The sequence below is a fragment of the Rhyacophila brunnea genome, unplaced genomic scaffold, assembly GCF_057557595.1.
Source record: "Rhyacophila brunnea isolate RB1 unplaced genomic scaffold, BYU_Rbru_1.0 scaffold_11, whole genome shotgun sequence".
Classification (NCBI taxonomy): domain Eukaryota; kingdom Metazoa; phylum Arthropoda; class Insecta; order Trichoptera; family Rhyacophilidae; genus Rhyacophila; species Rhyacophila brunnea.
The window spans coordinates 10,653,698-10,673,154 of NW_028232763.1; the positions used below are offsets into that span (position 1 = coordinate 10,653,698).

General features: G+C 31.8%; 1 protein-coding gene across 1 annotated transcript in view; it reads right to left on the minus strand.

Annotated features, from left to right (window-relative positions):
- Nucleotides 1-19,457, minus strand: part of LOC147078356 (cadherin-86C-like) — a 170,848-nt gene that overhangs the window by 54,808 nt on the left and 96,583 nt on the right. The gene's annotated exons all lie outside the window — the stretch shown is intronic.

The window sequence follows — 19,457 nt, forward strand, 5'->3', positions numbered from 1 at the left end:
TAGCGATTTTTGTATTTTAATGCATCATCTTAAATTGTGGAATTGTCGAGTATACACAATACTCAAAATCGCAGCGTCACGTAATTATTTTAAAAATTTAATGGTCAAGAAGTAAAGTAGCGCCGCAGGCGACTCTTTTCTAAATTTGTGATATCTGTTTATCTCAGCTATTTGGTCTACCCGCCACGCCGGACCCCCCCTTGTGGGGGCCATGATATTCACCGATTTAAATTAGTTGCTCTACGTTACATAAACTAACTTCGCGAGCAGTTTCCCACGTGCTTATTATTCTTGACTAATAAAAATATAGTAGGTAAGTAAATAAATTAGATTAACAATTTATTACATACTTGTATATATAAAATATTACCTACATAAGTCTTTCATGTTAAACAATGGTAATTTCAAACATCGATTCACGTAATTCATAAAATTACGGCATTCAACAAATGTTATTTAATAGACCTACGTTACTTTAGACATCCTGCTAAAACGAAATATCACGTATCTATAAATTAATCGATTGTTCTTTTTGAGAAGCCAATCGCTAATAGTTAGTTATGTTATGCTATCCAATTTTAAAATACAATGATTTCACAATAATATTTCGAAATCAAAAAGAACGCCATTTTCATTGTTCAAAGAATGGAACTTCTCAAAGCATTATCTGAATAATTTCATTTAAATCAATACGTTGGTATCTGTGCAATTTTATTGTGTACAAGTATTTATCTGACATCTGAGCCTTTCTATTTGCAAATTTATTCAAGAAGTTATTTTCAGGCTTACCCCTACATAACAATTTAACATTTTTTGCATACACGATATCTTAAAAAAATCGTGAATAATATCGTGTATCAATGATACAATAATATATAACAAAACTTTCATCATAAATTTTATTTTGGATTTTTAAGTAAGTGTGTGATAAGTGAAAAAATATATTAATATACATTAAACATACATCCTTTAAATTAATGGTAACTAGGTAATTACCTAAGTTAGTTAGACATTGCTATGTACCAATAATAGCGAGACAGTTAGAAATTTTCGATACTTTGGAACTGAATTGATGTCAGGTCATTATCTTTAACACCTGTCAGTATTTTTGGAAGGTTTTTTAGAAAAAATCTCACAATCATAAAAAAACGTAGTAGGTATTAAAGATATAAACAATAATCAAATACAATACTCTGAGTAGATAGCTGCATAGTTGATGTTGTACGTTGACAATATTATATCTTATTTAATACTTTGATGTTGATAAAATTCCATTGTCGGTCAACGACCAGTTGGCAATATTAGTCTAAGCAGGCGAAACCGACCCTTGAGTTATGTGCAGTGGGTAATTTGAATTGATAACATTTTCCTTTACTACTTATGATTATAATCCATCGTAAAATATATATTATTTCAAATTCAATAAGTATTATAAAACGATTATGCCGTGTACCTTATGAATCCTAAGTGATCATAAGGTATACGTAAACACCATCATTGATCAGATAGGTTTTAATTGGTCATCAGTATAAAAATTCACACAATCTATCAAAATGAAACTAAAAGCTATAAAAGATGGAAGTCTCTTAATTAAACTATGTGTTTATTAGATGGGACAATATCGTGTTATTAAATTTTTATTTTGTCCAAGTAGGTACTGCAAATAGGATTAATATACCTACGTCATATTGTTTTAAATTTAAATACTTTCCTATATATATTAAGGACAAATCCTAATGAGGACCTTGTCTAATTAACAATTAAACGCATGATTTGTTTCAAGCAGTCTAGTACAAATAACTACAATCTAACCTAACGTATGACAAAAAATACTATAATAATAATTAGTAATGGATGTCTCGAAACAACGTGGTAAATCCTATTTATTATTATTATTTAAATTTTAATATAGAGTTCACCGTGAGGCAAAAACCTCAATACGATTAATATACAAGCACTATGGCTGTGAGTACAAGTTATTGATTGGAGATAATCTAATTTATTCAAAGTGGTTTTGGTCTATGCTGTCCGAGCTTTTTGAGGTAGGCTTTCTCGGACTCGCGAGTGGCATGTAGTTTGTAGAACAACATGCAACGCGAGGAAAGATTTTTCTTGGTAGATATTAATTCATTATGCAGGATAAGCTTAGGTTGAAAACTAAAACTTTTACAGGTTTTTAATGGATATATGAATAATTCATGCAACTGTTAATCATGTTGATTAAATGACTTTTATATGACTTTGTATTTTTTTAATAATATACACGTACATACCGATATAAAATATTGTATTTTTTTATAGTGCCTTCCCGTGAATAATTCAGAAAAGAAAAGTATACAAACCGGTGCATATATTTTCTCTATATTTCCCTATAAATTGTATTCATCGTCTTAACAGTAAAGTTAATAGCAGCAGAACTTAAAATTCTACCGCCTCCACGCAAAAAAAACTGGGGCCGCTTATATTATAAATATTTAAATGTAAAAATCTTTTATTTATTAAAATGAAATATATTAATTTAACTCGTGTTTACATGACACAACTCCAGTATAAAGGCTTTGAAACAAAGTTTTTGTTGATTCTACGATATTTGACGACCTACTTAGTCCCAGAAGGCCTATATAATAATAAATTGACCACCAGTAAGCTTAACACTTTAAAATATGTAGTATCGTGTAAGCACATTTTTAATTATCAACCAAATAAACTTGTGGCGCAGGCGACATTTTTGCTCTACATGGAACAAATTCATCAAAAAAATATAAAATAATTTACATCTTTCAATTGTCTTTTTAGTTGTATTTCCTGGTACCTATTCTTTTATTTCCATTACAATAATTATTGTGTCATGAAATGTTGATTTTACAATAAATATGTTGTCCGTAAGTAATTCTTCTTCTTCTTCTTCGATGGCGCTACAGCTCAAGTCGAGCCCTGGCCTCCTCCACCGCTGTCCTCCAGCCGGAACGGTCCTCCGCATGTCTTTTCCAGTTCCTGATTTTTAGTATCTGGTTGGCATCTTTTGTAACATTATCACCCCATCGTGTGCGTGGCTTTCCCATTGGCCTTTTCCCTCCTGGGTTTCCTTCGAGGATCTTCTTCGGTATCCGTGACTCAGGCATGCGCTGGACATGGCCTGCCCAGTTTAGCCTCTGGAGTTTTATGAAGTTGGAGAGTTTTGAATCTTGGTATAAGCGGTATAGTTCCGTGTTGTACCTAATTCTCCATTCCCCACCATCATTCATGGGTCCGTATATCCGCCTAAGGATCTTTCTCTCAAAGCAATCCACCATTTCAGCTGCTTTCACATTTAGCGTCCATGACTCGCACCCGTATGCAACGACTGTGCGTATGACGGTTTTATAGAGCCGCGTCTTAGTTTTTCTGTGGACATTTCTGGATTTGAATATGGGCAGCAATGAGAAGTACGATTTATATGCAGCGGTTATTCGGGCTTTTATTTTTTAAGTAATTAATACCCTTAAATAGGAGGATTTGCATCGCATAGTACTAGTTTCCGGTAAATATCACTGCCGCCATTTTGGAATACAGTGGCGGAAAATAATGCATGAGATGCACGGAAAATTAAAAAGTATCAACATAATCGCTACATAAATACATTTTTACCTTTATGCATACCCTAAAGCTTTCTAACCATTGCAGATACCATAACAACATTCTTATTCAAGATGTGTGTTTCTAATTTTTCTTCAATTTTTATTTGAAACATTTTTCGATTTTCTGGCCGTTAATCAAACATAGATAAAAAATAAAAATCAAGCGTTTTTAAGATAGCGGCAGTACACATCATGACGTACAAGTGTTGATTTAGTTACTAACACTATACATATTATGCAAAATCTCCCCTTTAGAAGAATTATTATTCCAGGTAAGGGGTTATTTTGACCTAATATGACTGGAGTAAACATTATTTTTCTTAAAATATGTAATTTTCTCCTAAAATTACCAGTCCATTGTCCACATTATAATAATATTATAACGTCACAGATATTCTTAACACTTCAAAATCGTGTTACTGGGTGAATTAATCAAACATAAATATTATCCACATTTGGGTCACTTGTAATAAATTCTTGCACGGGGAGCATGAATTTCACAGGTAGATCGACTTTCCTGATATTACATTTTTATTGTATCTCACCTTGAAACCGAAAAAACATAACCACCTGGCGTTTTAATCATATTACTTGTACTCAATCATAATGCTTTTCAGCTACTGGCGTCTGACATTTTATTGGTAAAAAACGAGATCGCGAATTTGATATGCTATGCTGTTTAAATGGTAAATATTTCTTGAAACTTGTTCATGTAACCATTGTAACCTGACCTTTATTTAACTCGTTAGTATTTATAACACTGTTAATTAGTGTTACCACAGTTAATCTTCCGTTATTGAGTATCGAAAATACCAGTAATTAAAACAGTATTTACAAGCAGGAAATAATCAACTAGGTATACCTATAGCTAAACTGCATATTACAACTTAATAAAAATCATTGATTATATTTTTTTAAATGTATGTATGTAATCGGACACCTACATTACATTTACTGAATACTTACATAAATAATTACAAGATAAAAATAACTTTTTATACACAACGTTTTTAAATTTTCTGTTGAATCATATAAACTTGACTTGACTAGCTTAAACGATCAAAAAAATTGTCATGTTTATTTCCATAGTAACGCACGTATATATTAATAATTTAGTTGCTAGGACCCCAGACCCCTAGCAACCAATAATAGTGGATTGGATTACGGATTTCTTCCGAAATAACTTTTCATACAAAACAGAATTAACTGAAAATGAATTCAATTCTACTGATACTACTACTACAACTACAGATGGCTAAAAGTATTAAAAAAATGCATTGGCATCGTGTTCTCATATATTCCAAAAGTTTCAAATGTCTAGCTAGTCGGGAAGTTTTTGCACAGGATAAACAACCACCGGACAAATAAGAATATAACATAATAAAAACGTTGTAATATAAATAAAGTATACATTGATATGAGCTATATATTTTTTCTACTATCTTAAACTTTCTACTATCTCGATTTCTTCTACTGCGCACGAATTACATAGGGTAGATTTATTATTGTTAACGTTTTTATTCCCGACTGCTCTTACATGAAGCCTGTTGCATCGTTTTCTCTCGCTCAGCGTCGCTTGAATTACGTCATATTTTCTGTCAAAACTATTGAACTTCAGGCTTATGTGGTATGTTTATTCATTATTATCCAATCCTATTATTACATAAGTACTATTAATTGTTATTGCTTACAATACACAATATATTGATACCATTGAAAAAATGGTTTAAATAATACAGAGACCTCTACAAATCAGGCCGCTCCGCACCACACTCGGTCTTAATCGAGCGTATCAGGAGGCCCTACGTTTGATGTGAGACGTCAGCAGTTTTTTACGCCTAGAAATGGTAATGTCTCAGAAGCAGATACCCAAGACTGAGGTCGCCACGCTCTCAAGTGATCTTTGACTGATATTACTGAGTTGACTTACGTTAATAAAAAGGCACGGAGAACAAACATAAAAAACCATGCATTTAATTATTTTTTACGGTGTAAACAATAAATAATTACATAATATTATTGGGTTAGAACACGTTCATGTCAATAAAACCCTATTGTCAAATCCACAAAATCGATGAAAACGCGCAGACATGGATTGACGTCTTGATCTACGGATGCTTCTTTTAGAACTATTTTTTTGACGATATGATTTTGTGGTGGTGACTGTGGATATTGTAACTTATTTCCTCTTGCCATACGAGTAAATAAATAATATCTGTTGGTCGATTTTTGCTGGTAACTTTTTGCAGCAAACTGACGATTTTATTGGTTAGCTACAACCCTTTTTTCTAAGCCTGACATCCTTTCAGGCAAAACTTACACCCTGCCAATATACATAGGCTCATCAAACATTAACCGACATTTTAGTACTAATATATGGTTAAATAATCACACTGAATAAACAATGCAATGTTATATTAAAATTTAAAAAAAAATACTTTATTATACTTACACGAGATCAGCTGTCAAATTTTTGTAGGACGTCATTATATATTATTCATATGTTTGAAAGTAGAATTGACCTCATTAGAAAGCGACAGCATCGTTTGTATGGAGTAGAATATTTATTTAAATCAATATTTGTGTTTATTATCTTTTCGACTATTTGCATTAGGTAATGAAAATATTCATAGATTTATGTGGACTAACTTTGAATACTACTACTAATCTGTGATCACTCCCATGGACGTTTCGTAAACTTATTTCTATTATTTTAATAATTCCATACTTTCCATAATATCAAGATTATTTTCAAAATTAATACCTTCCTGATTAACGATATATCTAACACTTACATCAGTGGCGAAGGGTGACTTTTGGAAAGTGGTAGGCTTGGTGGTAGGTACTACACACTAATGACAACGACACACTAAATCGATGAAATTTCAAAAGTTGACTGAAAATATAAAATTGAGCAATGAGTTTAAATGAGTGTATTTTTATAAACATTTAAATCATTAGATAAAATTTATTTTTATTTATTTCTATATTTATAATATGTGATTGAATGCCACATAAATTATAGACATAATGACTGCAGTCATAGACAATAATATTGTGCGCAAACGTTTTGGGCTTCGCCTTTCGAGCCTACCGTATTGCATACATTTCGGTAGACGGAGTCAAAGTCGCATGACCTGATTGATAGTTATACAAAATAAATCCGAATTCCTAACAAATAATCGTATAAATACAATACTTGTAGACAGATGGTGCTGTCGATGTTTAATACAAATTCTAAATTCAATATTTGAAGATTCTGACTACAGAAGGTTCTGTTTATTTTTGAACTGTATACTATCATTAGTCAAATTTTCTTAGAAGGTAGGCTTTAATTAAATAATCGCCTAGTATAGAGCCTTCGCCACTGACTTTCATAATTTAATCGAGTACTCGGAGATTCACTAGTCGTGCAATGGATACTTCCATTGCACATTTGCACATCACTATTATTGAGGTAATTTTATAAGATGCATATTAAAAGAAACTCCATGATGTATGACTTTTAAAATATGTCCTATTCGTCAATTACACAATATTGAATATATTAATTTGCTTTCAGTGGAACGACCTATCATACAAATGGTAAAGTTCTTATTGGGTTATTCAAAGCAGCGATAAATATGCAATTAAGAGCCTATTAAACAATGATACCCCGGGCAATCATTCTCATTGGCCAATCGTAAATATAAGGATACAATTATGCCACGGACTGATTTATAGATAGCAATGTTCTAGCGTTTTTTTGCGTATTTTTTTGCTGCACGTTGATTAAGAGATGGTGTGGTTTGACTTTTTATTGGCTATCCATATCAGCAGTTTTAATCAATATTTTATAAAACTGGAATGGCCTTTTTATGATGGGTATTGTAAATATTTTTTTACCACTATACTTGGCAAGCATGTGCGTATTGCGAGATTTAAATTAAAATTTAATTACCATTGCTCTTATTTACTACAACAACGAGATTGCCTATAGAATGTCTAGCAATAGGGGTGAAAATGAAGACCAAAATATCGGTGACTACAGTATGGGATTGTTGATGACTGCCGTTTACAGACAATATTTTTATATCGTACGATTGGTAGATCATTCTCCATTTTTTAAGTAGAAACCTATATGATGTGTTTTTTGTGAATTAGTTTACTGGTTGATACTTAGATCAGTGGTTTCCAAACTTTATGTTATTACGCCTCCCTTTTAAAAAAAACTCTAATCTTGACGCCTTCCCCCCCCCTTTTACTTCATTAAATAATACAGACACCCTTTTAAATGGTCAACAATGTACCTACTAACACAAAAAAAAATCACGAGATAGTATGAATATAAGTGAGGTATTATAAAATTAGTCTCCATATTTTCAGACAGGTTTTTAAACAACCTTTTATAGGAGTATTTTTTTGTGTGGTTTATAACTAGCGGCCATTTTATAAACTATGCATTTGCAAACTGCAATCCTGTGGCTACATTAATTGTGTTGAACTTTTCGCGCCTCCCTTTGGAACACTCCGCGCCTCCCAGTTTTGAAATCGCTGATTTAGACTATAGATACATCGGTTGATGCTAGATATTCCATACTTTTTATTTTGTTATATGAGTTTTGTTAAAAGTATTGTACTTATTACTTACTAATTCGAATAGTACGCAGTATGGAAGCTTTCGTTCACGTAAGGCTTTAAGCATTAAATTTTCTATGTATATAATATTATAATGCATCATAGTTTAATAATACCCAGTCACACAGTACATAATAATATAATATTTCCTATTATAACTGTGAAGCATTTTCCATGTTCGCTATGTTGGCTATAAAGATTTGTACAAAAAGTCGTCTGCGATTAATTCATTTGTGGAAGGTTAAAAGCTCTAAAAATACAACCAAAAATAATTATTTATTAACAGAGGTTATTTTTATTACCGTAAATTATTAGTGTTAGTTAAACACCATATTGTATTAAATACACATAAAATGGTGATAATCTTTAAACAAAAAAAAAACAGTATAAACTATGAATAAATATTGTTTTCATAATAGGTACTAAGTACACATATTATTGTAGTTGTATTGTATTGTAATAAAATACACGGAATATCCTTAATTTTACATCGCGGAATACCATTTCGTCGCTATAGGATTTGTTTCCCGAATATCCATTTTTGTCGAAATCGACATTTTAATGCAGTTCAATTTCTTTTATCGAACTCTACCGAAATCATTTATAAAAACAATATATTTTTATCTAGGAACAGAGATATTTTTTTAAAAAACCCGAATACGCCATGTTAAGTTACAATTACTCCGTGGTGTTTTCCCGAATGTCCAACTATTCGTACCTGAATATCCAAGTTAATTTCGGTCGAAAAATATCTCTGGCTGAGTTTTTATTTCCCGAATATGACTTTTAACCAATCAAACCGCGCTGACGCCGTGCATCTCGCTCCCACATTCACTCTGTCTAGCTCTAAAACAATCACGCCCACTTTCATATTTTTTGGCCGTCCGGAGTGCTCTTTCAAATTTCGTCTTATTGATATTGTTTTTAAAGTTACTATTGTTTTAATAGTGAATTCATCAAATTTGAAGAGATCATTCATAGCTGATACATCACCAGTTCGTCCTGAACGTACAGTAGAGTTATGGAAGTGAGTAATTTAACCTAAATAACTGCATTTTGTTTTGATAAATGACACAAAATCCCAACAGTTATATGAATTCTATAGTGTGACCCGAAAACTACTATGACGTAAAAAATAATTATTATTTCAAATTATTATTAATCAAACATTGTTTGTCTTTATTTTACTTTTAATCTAGGTATTTCTATGAAAATAAAGGCGATGCTACTCGTATTATTTATTTTTGAATGCACTGATAGTTAATTTAATTTAATGTGTATGTTAGTAACTATTTATTTGGTGAATATTATATACTTGGATATTGGTACCTACCTAATATTAGCAGCCAATGTTTGCCAAATTTTGTGTTGTTATTCCTTACAATATAATAATATAATATTATTTGGTGGTTTGTAATAAGTTTAATTGTTAATAATAGAAATATATAGATATAATAATATATAGATATATATACAAAGATTTTTTTTTTGGAAAATGTATAAATATAAAATTGTTAGCCAGTACGAGTTAGTACCATCATAAAATATTGGAGAAATCTGTGACGTCGGTTAGTAATTGAAGTAGTAGATACCTACTTTTATTTAATAAACAAAAACCGATCGCCGATAGTTGCTTGATTTTGAAGAGTGCTGATGAGCAGGTATTAAAAGGCTAATATTTAAAGTTTGTCGTCATAAGTATGTTACCTCGTAGCTTATTGGATAATTCGTGGACTGGGGCGTAAACCCAGGAGATGCAGGGTCGATTCCTGCCGGGTGTCTTACTTTTTTCAAAAAGATATTTTTTCAGAAGTGATTTTAAAAATTATGTATATTCAAATATTAGAATGGTACATTCTCAAATCTTGTGAATTATTCGTTCAATAAAAAAATAGTTAATTACTTAAAAACTATTTTATAACTTAATCCGAAAAAACCCGAAAAAGCGATTGCCGCATGTTATTATTACATACGAACTTGGGTAATTATGATCATTAAGTATTTAAATAGTAGAAGTAATTACTAACAATTATCGTGTAAATAAATATAACATTTGACGCGCGTACTTTTTGACCACTCAGTAATCCGTGGGCCGTGCAGCAATACGCTACGGTCTTAAATCCCGAATGTCCGTGTTTTGTCCCGAATATCCATTATTCTGAGAGCGCGCTAAAAAATTCCCGAATATCCACAGTGAGTACTTGTAAATAAAACGCATTTTCTGTGCATTTAATGATTTATGCCAGTATATTATTCTTGGAATCTATTCTTAGATAATGTTGCAATCATACAATGTAGAAAGAATGATTGATACATCTACTGATATTTAAATATACGACAATGAAATTTGTTTTTCGTCTCCTGTAAAATTGACATTTGGTCTATTCGGGAAACAAATCCTATAGCGACGATTTGACGAACACAAATGCGGGACATTATACTTCCCTTAACTTTAGCGATATGTTGGGGGACGCGACGTGTCGCCCCTCCCTGGGCCCCCTGGAATTGGGCCCCAAAATTCAGGGTGTGGGGGCCATCAGTGGATTACTTATAATACATTTGTTATAATATTGATGATGGTCCATTCCATGATTCATGCAATTTCATAATAATAATATATTGAAACAGTGAGAATATCGCTTCATGTCGTACATACAATCTACATAATATATATTATATTATTACTTATTAAACGACAAAAAAAAAACAATTAAAATGAATGCCTTCTCTGTATTTTTTCTACAATGTAAAATATTGTAAAACAAAAGCTTCCAGTGACCGTATTATCTATAAACTTAGGATCGTTTAAAAATGAACACGAAAGTTTAAAAATAATATTATATTATAATATACAAATAATCCGCAGTGGATTCCTGTTTTAACAAATGTTCCCTGGTTCACTTTCAGTGGGTCTATTCTATGCTTATCGACCGCTAAAGTGATAAAGTGAAAAATATTATCAAACTTAGGGTAGGTTTGTATCAAAATATTAGCACTTATTGTAACAATTACACGAAGCCGGTTTTTATTGTTGCAATAAGTGCTATATTTTAACAGCACCTATCTTGCTGCTGTTAAAATATCGCACTTATTGCAACAATAACAACCGGCTTCGTGTAATTGTTACAATAAGTGCTAATATTTTGATACAAACCTACCCTAAGTTTGATACTATTTATCAATTTAGTGTTCGATAAGTATAGAATAGACCCACAGGAGTTGAAAGGCACTGCTATAAATATGTAAGATATTTTTTTTACGTAGGTGAAGGACACGTATTTTTTAATATCGGTATTATGAATTATAGAGATGGCTCCCATGAATTTTATTTCCGCACTCCAGTCAGTAGCGTTTATCGTCTTTTGAAATCAATCTGATATCTAAATATCATTCCATAGAGACATCCGAAGGCCGTCCACATGTCAGTATCAGCATACCGCATATTTTTAAACACCTTCATTGCAAATCGAATTAGCAACCAATCAGCGGCCGAAACGGAAAATTTCACAGACCGGAATGTTGTTATATTTTGAGATCCTTACTGATATGCTATCTTAAGAAGAAACATTGAATTATAATAAAGTTCAGTTAATGTTCTTCGTTACAGTGTTCACACATCATGATGTTAATAAAAAAAACAAGATTATATAGTTTTATTGATCTATCTACGCTCATGATGGCCGAGCGGTTACCGTGTCGGCTTATGATGTTATGAACCTAATAGATTGAGCATGTGGCTAATATCTATTTCTAGTAAACAGTCCACTCTGTGGAGGCCTATATGATCTTCTTAGGGTCGAACATGGTTAAAAAGAAATTTTGTTCTCCTGAGAGAGTTTTCAACGTCTTGTCATAGTGACTAGGGATTACAATCCCGGGATCCCGAACTATCTTCGATGCCTATGAATCCCGGGATTGGTAAACATAATCCGGAAACTTTCAAGATTGAGTTTTTTTATCAATATTTATGGAAAATAAAATAAAAACGAAAATATAACAGAAAACATACATTTAATAACATATAACTACATTAGAAATAAACTGAGTATGAATGAAGTTTGATTTATTACCCATGTCTTGCCAATTCATTTTATTTTTTCACATAAATTAATAAAAACGATAAAGATTGGAAAAAACAATGCTTCGCACTTTTAAGAAAGTGAATCCACTATGTTTTTTAATGCAGTTGTCATTTTTTATTTTAATTGAACTTGTATTTGTATTTGTCATCTTTTCATAAATAAATAAAACTGTTTTACTTTCACATTAATATTTATATATCAATATTATTTACTCCATTAAACCTCTGTATTTCCAAGATTGAACGTACACAATATTAACAATAAATATGTTAATTAGTATAAATTATACTAGATTTATTTTTGACCGCTTTTATCAACGTTATTTGTATATATAAAAATTTTATATTAACTATTAAAAAAATGCCAATCCCGGAACCAGTCCCGGGATCGTCAAATCGTAATCCCGAAATCCCGGGATCAAGATTTTGGCTCGGGATTGAATTCCCTAATAGTGACAATAATTATCGTATACCTCCATGTTATTGGAAGAAATAACACAAATTTAAAGCTAATTCGGCTGGTACCTGTGGTCAGTGGCGGCCGGTGATTTTTTGGATTGTAATTTTTGAGGGTGCGCTGGAAACCTACCTTATTGAAAAATGAAATCAATTCGGCGTTATTTTTGATTTGACAAAACGTTATTGACATTTGGGAAATTACCTGTATATTTTATATTTTTAATAAAACATGTTGCGAGTTACTTAAATCTTTATTGGATTTGTTTTAAGAAACGATTGCATCTCTTATAGTAGATAAATACCTCTTACTTTCAACGTAAGCCATCTTATTCTATATAAGTACATTATCTTTAGCAATTTGTACACTGAATGAATAATGATTATTATGAAACTGCACTTTGTGAAATAGTATTAAGATTTATTAGCTTATCACTAGAATTCATGAATTAATAATTTTCTATACCTATTATAAATAACCGACATCATTTCGCATTTAGTCAACACACATGATAATGAAATATTAATTGTTCGGAAACGCGGTAGGTACCAAAATTATTTTTATCTTCATTGATTTAATTTGCAGTACACATAAATCAAACTATCTTACCGGCATTCTATTATATTTCTTATCCATTTTAAATTTATAAAATAATGAATTCTATTGTATTTAGTTCAACAGACATTTTACATACGAGATTGCTAAATATGATACTAAACATAATTTGAGCGTGAAGTCGCGGCGTCTATAATAACAAACCATAATTCAAATCTGTAGCTCTCTACTCAGAACAATATGATGTCATTTTACCCGGTCGGCGCTCGATATTCTGGAACTTACGCATGGCGTAAATGATTATCACGGTTTAAGTTGTTTTATAATGGCTTTAGTTAATACTAAGCTTTGGGTTCATTTTAAGTAAACAAAATTATTGCCGGAGCGCTAACGATTTCAGCGAGGATGACGTACACGGTGCATAGTGCCTGTATTATCGCCGATTGGGAATGTGGGAACATCGGTTTGTGGTTTGCATTACAATAAGTGAGCGATAATATTAAAAACCTATGAAGAAAAAATATGATTTACGATGTTGAACGATGTTTCATAGCAATGCAAGCAGTACAGTGCACTTGCATGATGTTAGACCAGCCGCCGCTGCCTGTGGTACCTATTTTTAATATCGCCAAAACCACGTTTGATTTTAAAATATAAATAAATAATGTTTTCATTACTTCAACGATATATCTATGGCGATGACGTAATTATTTCTATTCTGTCTTCTTCTCATAATTCAGGTCGGTTTCTTAGTTGGAGCATAATCTACCTATGGACACGACGCGGCGCCTTCAAAAATGTAATAAGGAGATTTTTAACAAACCGGTACCTATTACGCAAATAACCCGAACCCTGCTTGAAATGAACCCAAATTCATACAAAATCTTCTACAAGAACAGGATTGTATCCTGTTGCTCGTTGAATAAAATTCGATAATCTAATTTTATAGTTTTATTTGATATTTACGTGTTTTATTTTTCCATGTCAATGTCACTTTTTATTCCGTTGATAACTTTGTCGGCAGCTCTTATTTATCTTTTAGCAAAAAATGTGCATGTATATAATATTATATATCAAGTAGAATATATATTTATAAATATACATTATGTATTATTTATTTTATTATTAGCGATCATTCGTTCTACAGCTCTACCTGTAATAAAAATGTCCGAGAAATCATAAACAGACAGCATAATGATAAGGCCAGATAAAAAGTTGTTGATCAGGTACTCATGTGTACTCATTTATTTAATTTAATTATTTCTAGATAAGTGAATCACATTTGCTTACGTTCTCCATTAATTGCCTTCTCGCGAAGGGTGGGTACCATTAGTTTTTTTAAGATATGAATGTTTTTTATTAAGTACTGTGGTGTTCCGTTTCTACAACCCTGCTCGTGAAAATTTGGTACTAATAAACCTATTATATGGCGTTAATCGTACTGTTATACGGCCTCCCAAGTTTATGAGTATGTTATACCTACCAAACTTTGCAAGTTAATAAGGGTTAATAAGCAATCGCCATGTAATATGATGCGATACTTACAGAATTACTCTAACTTGATAAACATTAGTATGGGGGCAGCAGACGGTCATAGCACTATGGACCCACGCCGGATATCACACACAAGACGTCAATAAACTAATTTAAATGATATCACCAAAAATGTATAAAAAGGGACACGCACCTCTTTCACCCACCTTCATCTATTATTTTCCTTGTAACGCGTATACCTTGTCTGCTGTAGGTATATGTACTTGCATTTCCATTGAATAAACTTTTTTAACGTTTTAACTTTCGTGAAAGCTTATTGTTTCCCGATCATCTTCTCGCCATCTAGTCTAAATACATCCTCGAAGGTAAATCACCTGACAATTACTTTCAAGACGACGGTCTTTAAACTTAACAGCTGTGAATACTACTCAGGAGTTGCACAGAAGTCCAGTCTTTGGTAAGGAGACGAAGGCAGATAACACTATCACATCAGGTTCTTGATTCCTTTGCCTTCTTCTCTGAGGGACATAGGAGTACCATGGTTTACCTCTGTACTGGTAGAAGCTATTTCCCTCCTACTTAGCCTTTCTACAATATGAGACACGTAACCATAGGTATTGAGCATGACATATAGTTCGAGATTATTTCTGGATAAATCTAATTAACTAGTTTTGCCTACACAATATGTAGAAAACATCTGAAAGATAAACCAAGAGGTCAGTTGATCGACAGTATACTTACGTTTTGCAAAAAAACGTGACAACGAAACGCACAGGACTGAGAGGAATGGAATCAGCTTGGAGAGGCTTTCAACCAGCTATGAATTGATCTCAGGCTGGTTATTATACAGCTTTTTAAACAATGAATTTACAGAAATATTCGACACAGAGGCTACCGCACTGGATAACGTACGCGTAGCAATGACATTAATATGGATGAAGCATCTAGAAAATAAAATGACACTCACTTTGTGTCGGGTCTGGCGGATGGCGAAATTCATATTTTAATATCGGTATCCTACGCTCAAATGAACATTCTGCTTGTAAGCGGTCTGGCGACACCGCTGGGTCTGCCCATACAAAATTTCTGACTGTCAGGTTTCGACTCCACCGTTATTATTGTGTTACAAAATGCCAATGTGCCTAGTTAAAAATTGTAAATCTACTAAACACTCAAAGAAAGATGGGATATCACTTTTCATGTGTTAGTATTATTTATTATTTATAAAATGCCATTTTAATGAATGCAATTGAATGACAGAAACCATTGGACAGTCGTCTGTGATGCGCTGGGCTCACTTGCGTCTAATCTCCGAGAAGTCGTAAGTAACCGAGAATCTGTTTCTGACGCTAAGATGAGTCATGACACTAATACGCCATTACAATAAAGGTTATATTACTATAAATTCTCGAAGCTTGTATCGCATAATGGAAACGGATACGTCATATGGTCACGTGACATCTACCTATATATCTGTGAATGACTTTCATGCACAATTTCTCGTGCGCGCCGGGTATGAAGTGAGTTGTCCATTTAATATGTCATTGACGCGTAGTATATTATTCTTCTGAAATCTGCTTCTGCATTGATATGGTATGGTTAACTTCTCAGTAGTAATTTATTGGAAGCGTTTAAAATAAATGGTTTCAATTTGCTTTCAAATTGCTCAGCAACAAGAGCCTCGGGACTAGTAATAATTATGAATATAGTGATTGTATATATTATTGTAGTAAATATATAAATAATTAGATACAGTGGCGAACGCAAATAAAATTTACATTAGATGTTTATCTTTAAAATCAATAAATACCTAATCATTACAATCTTATTACACGGATTGACGGGGTTAACACAAGTGATTGATATTTTTAACTACTCGCAGTTACGATACAATTCCAGCAATTTAAAAATCACAACCAAGTTAATAAATAAGTTTTTTGTAAGATACGTTTTCGGATGTACGGAAAAATGTCAAATTTTATAAATGTATTGAGCAGATATTATCTATTAATCATCTGATTATCAGTCAGTGCTGGAAATGCAAAATTTCACGAACCGGTACAATACATACATTACATTATTGTGTGGTAGTGTACACGTCATGATGATTGAATTTCAGCCGGGTTCATCTTCTTTTTCAGATTAGACAAATAGTTGTAATTATTTTTTTTCCAGCTGAGAGTCAACGACTGTCAAAATGGTGGCATAAACAATATTATAGCTATTGAAACCATTGACATGAGAATACACGCTTCCGTAAAAATCTTAGTATTGACATGGACAAGTTAGCAAAATAGGACATTTTGTAACTATCACCATTATTGCAAAGTAGTTTCTCGTTAGCAATGACAACTCCGTGGAGATATTGGCGCGGACTTGTAATAATGACACTATTGAAACGTAAGCTGAGGTGAATAAGTCAAGTATAGCTAGATATTAGATATAAATACTATTTATTGTTCATCCGCCAGATTAAAAAAAGCAAAAGCGATTATTATGTATTCTGTCGATTCTTGAATGAAAACAAATCGATATGACTGACATAGTTTATGTGCACTATTTATGTCGGATCTCCACAGCCTACCTTTATCCTTCGCCACTGCTATAAACATTGATTACATTCTCTTCCCTCACTAATACTTATCAGAAGTAAACCTATACATTATCAGTAAATTTAATGTAAGTGGCAAGTTAATATTTATTTTTATAGGTAAATATTCTGAATAATTCTAATGTTTTCTCTGTCACTGTATAGGCATATTTTATTCAGATAAACGTTCATGCTTTTATTATTGTATATTTTTCTTTGTTGGTCGTTCTCACGAATGAATGAATAATTTCCCATGATCGTACTGCAAACTCTCACGTCTTAACCCTGTGGGCATATCCTGGACCAGGAGTGCATAAGTACGTGAAGGAAATAATCGAAAGTGCCTTGAAGTTATCTTCTCATAAATTCATGTTCCTCGCCGACGACTGCTTCATGCGATTTTTTTTGAAGACAAACAAAGCTGCGTGTCCGCTTAATTATAAAATACAATATTAATATGCTTATATTGATTATTATAGTAATGTAGAGATTATACCTAAAAAATAATATAAAGTTAGTGTTCCTGCCAAATGGAAAGTGTAAATTTTTATTTTCAATCAAATTCTTTCCGATCAACGATAATATTTTTTATAATGGCTATTTGTTTTATAAAAGAATTTTATTGAATAATTATTTTATTTTATGCAAGGCACTGTATAAATCAAAATAAAAATATATAGCTACATTAAAATAATATTATGCTTATTGATATTTAAAATTTCATAGGTATATGTTTATTGTTAATTGATTCATCGTTTGAATTAATTACAAGAAAACGACATTGACAAATAAAGTATTTCAATAAAAAATTGTATGCTTTATGATAAGATAACTTAATCAATTCACGGGGCAACATGATTGCGCGCGGATGAAATAATCACTGTAATTGACAAAATATATGCGCTCACAGCAACACTTAACCTCGAATATTCTATTACAGAAATAATTTTGTACAGCGACAACATTCCTTCGTCGAGGAATGTTTAATTATTGGCGCCATTCCTTTTGAAAAAATGTTCGAATTTGAAATTTAAATTGCACGCGGGCATGTATTATCGAGACAGTTTTTTTCTACCGGGTGTTTGAAATTTTCAAAGGCTGTACGTTGAAAACAATTAAATATTTTTTAACAATTTTCATTTCAGAAGAAGGATACAATGTCTTCCCATCCTCAACGTGGAAAGAGGTCTAAATATTAAGTAAGTAGGTATATTTTATATTGTTTTACGTTCTCTCTTCTTTTCTTCAAATTCATTTATTTACATATAGTGAACATTACAAATTATTAATTTAAGACGTTCACAACATGACATTTAGAAACAAAAAAATATTATTTAAACAGTAAATATTTAAAAAAAAATATATATATATAAATTAGATATAAGGAAGTACCTACACCGAGTGAGCTAAGCAGACCCTCTTTTAAGAATTTATAAAACAATGCCTACCTATAATCATCCTCACACAGGTGGAATATGTCAATATCCGAAGTGATTTGGTTGAACTTAGGTTAGTTCTGCACCTTGGGAGAACAAACAATTACTGATGCTCCCGATTTCTAAGATAGTTAACATTGTAATATAAGTCAGGGACACACAGGTCAATCTATGGAAATGTGGTACCGCTCTTCACCGACTCATAATAATTATGATATAATTTTATTAATAAGGAATATATAAGGGGGATGAAGCAACCTCCATATTTATTTATTTATTTAAGAATACAAAATATTGTGGACATAACAAATCTAAATTCAAGACGTACACAACATGAGATTTACATTATAAGTCAAATATGACCCTCACAAGAGAGAAGAAGAGAATATAGAAAAAATACATAATAGCAATAATAATAATAATAATAACATCAACAAAAAATAAAATAAAATCAAAACATACTTAAGTACAATTTAATACAGAAGAATAAAAATTTTGAAAACAAAAAAACATACAATTCTATACAGAAAAATAAAGTTTCAAAAACAAAATGCAAAGTACATCATTGAAAATGTCTATGTCTTTAGGGAGTGCATTTACTAATTTTGCA